General features: G+C 28.9%; 1 long non-coding RNA gene across 1 annotated transcript; it reads right to left on the bottom strand.

Moving 5' to 3' along the window:
• Window positions 1-1610: 1610 nt before the first annotated feature.
• On the bottom strand, window positions 1611-3703 carry LOC139907228 (uncharacterized). Its single transcript, XR_011783681.1, has 3 exons — window positions 2840-3703; window positions 2706-2781; window positions 1611-2628 (listed from the first exon to the last, which is right to left on the bottom strand). It is a non-coding gene; the product is annotated as an uncharacterized lncRNA (long non-coding RNA).
• Window positions 3704-5522: the final 1819 nt, after the last annotated feature.

The following is a 5522-nucleotide window of genomic DNA, read 5'->3' as shown; positions in this document are numbered from 1 at the left end:
TAGATTCTAATTAAGTTTAAAAAACAATCTGCAGAGTTAACTTAAATATGACGCATGTGTTATTGTGACTGGTTATTGAAGGAACATATTAAAAATTTTTAGGGGAAAAAGTAGTTAAATATTCATTATATAAAAGCGGTTTAATAAATCTTGGAGTACCAAAAGTCCTGGTTGTCTAACAAGGGTTATGTAATAGAAAGTAATGAAAAGTAATTTATAATGATATAAGCATAAGTTTACACTGACAAGAGTGGATTGATACATTAAAATTAAATGAAACTATAATATTAGAACATATATTTCGAGTTTTGAAAAAACTTTACCCTCTATACCATAACAGATGCAGAAAAATATTTGACTATGTACTTTGGTGAAGCCTTTCCTTCATTCTCAAGTAGTTCACTGAAGATGTTCCTTGCTTAGAAAGTCCAATTTAAGTAACCACCGTCAATTATCGCAAAAGTCTACGATATTGTGTTGGAAGATTGACGAGTGAAGTTTCTACAGATAGAAAATACTGTTAGCATCTATTAGGAAGGAGTTTTGAACATCTTGTATGCACACATACATATAAAAAGGTTTTGGAAATATTGTTGCTGCGTTTGTTGACAATGAATCAAAAATGTGACAGATTTACAGGTTCCAAGGCTAACTTACAGCTGGTTAACATATTGATTTTAAATGTACTCAAAAAAAAATTGACTTTGGTATAGAACAACAAAAATTTACAAATCGAATCGATAAATCACAAATAATCAAATAATCGATCATAAACTACAAAAAAAAAAACATAAAGAAAGAAGCATTCCACGTGGTTCAAGTCATTGAAACTAGATTATTGACCAAACCTTTCTGATGTCATTCACTATTTTTTTAACTACTATTTACTTTGGTAAAACTTTAATTTGATACAAAAATATACGATAGAAATACGATAATACTTTAATACCTGAGATATTCATACTTTATTTGGGCATCTTCATGCTACTTACTTCAAAAATAGTTATCTCTCAAATGTACATAGTTTATAAGCTAGACTAAAACTATTTTTGGATATAATTTTTTGATCCAAACAAATGTAAAAGGAGAAATATAACTACAATCATATTATATAAATATAAATGAGCTATATAATATGATGTGTGAAAAAATATATGATGTTTATAAATAACTAAATATAATAAGATATTATCTCTTATAAATGGATATTTTTATATAATTATGTATCTGGGTTTGTTTACTAGGAGATTTTCTAAATATATATTCAAATATACAGGGTTTACATACAGAAAATTTAAGTGTAATGTAAACTGACATTCATTTCCCAAAATAAATAAGTGAATCACTCAAACCAACTACCTCCAGCTTCAACTACAACCTCCAACCTGGTCCTAAAATTATAGCCGAATATGTGTTTTTAACGGTCACCTTGAAAACTCAAAATTTTAATGGTCTCATACTATTATTATATACAACCTTTCTATAAAGCTTTACTATATTCGTTCCATAAATTTTTCCACAATTCCACTGATAAACAAACAAACTGAGGCAAAAATCTAATCTCTGTTCAACTTTGCTAGTAGATACCCTGAATAAGAGAGCAATAAACATAATACTTGCGAATTTATTATATGCTTAACTAAAGCAGTATTTTTTTTTTTTTTTTTGCAAACAAAGACATGAAACAACATTAAAATATTAGTTGTGCAAACTTATAAATAAATAAAGCCACGATCAAATACATCATTGTTTTTATTTTCATGCCTTTTGTCCTCAACTATTAAAAAATTGTCATAATGCAGTCTTGGAGAAAAGTTAGATAAAAATATAAACAGATTTAAAAAAAAAAAATAAAATAAGAAATACAATGATAAAAAAAGTTATTCAGTTATTTAGAAAATATACGAATTATATTTGTCCTGTTGTTTAGATATCAGATAAACCAACACTATGTTTGTTTAAAGAAAATAGTTTATAGTTTTATTCCTTTTCACTAAAAAATAAATTTTATTTAAATATTCAGCATGGTTACATAACAGTCCTTTCATATAAAAAAGAGGTTTTTAACAAAAAATCAGTAAATGATTGATGGAACAGAATTTTTCATAGTTTTTATATATTTACAATTTACTTTTGTTTCAAAAAATTCTTCTATTTTTGGAAAAAATATATATATTTTTAAAATTACCGCATAACATATATATTTTTAAATATAAAACTTTTCAATTTTATGCACATTTTTAAAATAAAAACCAATACTATTCATGTTAAAAACTTATCAACTTTACTGAACACACATATTCTGTGTGTAATTTTTACTTTTGGAAGGTTTGATTTAATGTTTTTTTCACAGTGTACAAAATGTATTCATATTTTATTTGATCTGATTACAACATAAAGAAGTTTAAAAGAAAGAGTCAAAATGTATATTAAAGGTTTTATTACAGGAATAAATAAAAACTCCTGCCTTGAAAATACTTGAAGGATACCAGAATGAATCAGGACTGGAGATACATATCCAGAAAACAAAAGTATTCACAAACCTGCCGGGTACCTAGAAGGTGGGAAAGATTGAAATGGTTCCAGAAATAAAAGTATTAGGGACCAGTATATTTATTAAAGATATGTCTAAAATCATGAAAGAAATAGAGGAAAAAATTAGAAAAACAGAGTCAAATATACGTTCCTTATAGGGGCGCACCTACCGATCCTCATACATGTATGGAATTCTTCCCAAGACAGTTCACTTGTTGAAAATTGCACCATTGAATCAGGGACTCGCTAACAAAATAAAAAAAATCAAATTTCTGAGAACGGGAGGAAAAGATAAAAGGATTACCTGGAAGATAATTACTTGTCCAAGGAAGTATGGAGCATCGGGACTGCTTTCGATCAAGTACTGTTGGAAATCATGGTTTTTTTCGTCGTTGAGGAGACTGTTTGACAGTAACGCCATTTGGAACGTGCTAATAGAACATAATCTAATGGAAAAAATCGAAAGTGAAAATGATTTCATGAGAGGAGAAGGCCCTCATGAAATTACTGAAACACTCAAGACGATAAATCCATTCTGGACTAGCTTCACTACCATACGCAAAGTCATATCTTAGAAAGTACTCCCACTTATGACTTGGAAAGAACTTGTATAGAAAAATTTAAGGTTTATTTACTTGGCTGGAACATCCATCAAAGGGAAGCACAAGTATGTTGGTGAGATCTTCAATTGTGGGATGAATCTTTCTGAATGTCAAAAAATGGAAAGGCGAAGAGTTATAAAAAAAATTGAGTTTCATAGGCATTAAATATGTCCCAGAGACACCTTTTTCAAAAATATAAAAGTGATTAAAAATCGTATAGTTCGTTTCCTACAAGTTGACAACCCGATCAAAATGCGATACACCGGCTCATTTTTTCTCAGAATGTGAAGGCACAAGAGATATTAAAAACAAGATATACCTCATGGTTTTTCATACATATGGAGTTATTTTATATAAAGAAACCTTTCTTTTATTTACATGGGTCTCCATCAAGATGAAATATTTTTTTTAATACGAAAGGTTTTCCATAACTCAGAAGCTTGCAAAATCCAATACCAAATAATTTTATTCAGCAAATAGAAGCAATTTTTACATAAAAGAAGGCAAACACAAACGGTGTTTTTTTTTTTTAGTGTTGTCTTTATTTTTGTGTAGTTTGATACTGTATTGTGTTGTGGTTTTATTTTTTCCTTCAAATTGTTTTTAGGACACCATGATTGCAGGTAAATAGATTGTAAATAAAATTATACGTGTATACAAAAAAAAAAAAGAAAAAAAAACTTGATCCCAGGTATTACTACCAAAGCAAAATGAATTTATGTGAAGCATTATAATTATAATTTTATATTTCATTTAAATAACTTGAATATTTGTCTCTAGTGGATTCAGATGATTAACAATAATCATTTGATTTCAATTCTTGAATGAAAATCACTCAAAGTTAAAAATATGATATTCCAAAATTTTGAAGCTGACATGTGTATTTACTTCCTTTCTCAAAACAAATATATTTTAATTTTTTTAAATTTCATCACTTAACCATCTGTTAGTGAACTAAGATATCATGCACACCGATATTTATAAAAATGATTTTTAATCCTTTGACTCTACATTTTATCCCCAACACTTTTCAATATGCTCCTAAAATATTAAATCTAATAATATGCATCTTTTTTTTTATACCTTCATAATGTCTTGCTTAGAATTTAATTGTAAATAAGCAAGTTTTAATCGAAGTTTAGTGATTTTAATTATAAGACTTTTTTTCAAAGTCGTTACTTTGTTTTTAATTTTGATTTATTGGATTCCTCTTATTTTTTTAATCAGATAACAGAGGAGTAGTGTTGTGTCATCCCTTATTTAGGACTGAAGACTGCGGTGCCATCAGTTCAGGCTTGCATATCTGGCCTTAAAAAACATACAGTTTGGTCCTTCATGATGTGAATCAACTTTATTTCTTCATTTTTTTAATCAGTTTTAGTATTGATAGTCTGAAGGACTGTCACTCTTAAAGACTGGTCCCAAGGACTGATAGGACCAGTCCTAAGAGTGGAGTACACCGGATAGTTATGGACTTTCATAACACTACTGATAAGTACAACAGTAGCTACAAAAATAAAATATTGAGTCTAATATTTTATATAATACACGCAACCTCATCCAAAATTGAAGAGTACTGATGTGCAAAAAGTACAAAGAAGATACAAGTTGTATCATCTCGAAATCCTAAACCCATTTTATTAAGATTATTTTAAAATATCAATGGAATTTATTTTCGATGTTGTAATATTCATTTAAGTATTATTAGTATTTAAATTGATATTTAAAAGTGCCAAATGGTGGTGAAAAAAATATATAGAATTAAATAAGTGAATTTATTGGGTTTCATTTTTACTCAGTTCACTAACTACGTTATTAAAAGAATGTTCACTAACGGAGGTTCTATTATCTAGCAGCATATAGTATAAATAATAGCATCGTTTTAAATAAGTTTATATTTTTTGCTAAGCGACAAAACACTACTCCGGATTCAAAAAGGTGATAAGAAGCGTTCAAGGCCTCCAACTCCGCCATATATTTCACTATAAACTGTATCTACTAAAATAATCAGAGTAACCTTTTCCAACGGCCATGCTGTGAAACAACCTTCCACTCTAGTTCAGAGAAGAATGAAGAGACTGGACTTAGAAGGAGACATGAAAAAATTAGACACCTTAGTCATTTTAAAAACCCCCTTCAGCGATTCTTACCAGAAGTGGCTTAGGTACAGGCTGGCAAACTCCTCACTTTTTACCAATAAATCAAGAGCAATTCAATAGATAGTGTTCCTTCTGTAAGAAGGAGACATAATTTCATATTCTTTACTTTTGCCAAATAGTTGTACCCATGTTGAGAGTGTTGGAGGACATAGATCGGCCACCACTTCGAAATGAGACTATCCAAGCTGGATTGGATTGTCATCATATCTCCTTCATATTATGAGTG

The sequence above is a fragment of the Lepeophtheirus salmonis genome, chromosome 14 (assembly GCF_016086655.4).
Source record: "Lepeophtheirus salmonis chromosome 14, UVic_Lsal_1.4, whole genome shotgun sequence".
NCBI classification, from domain to species: domain Eukaryota; kingdom Metazoa; phylum Arthropoda; class Copepoda; order Siphonostomatoida; family Caligidae; genus Lepeophtheirus; species Lepeophtheirus salmonis.
This window is presented reverse-complemented; position numbering and strand designations above follow the sequence as displayed.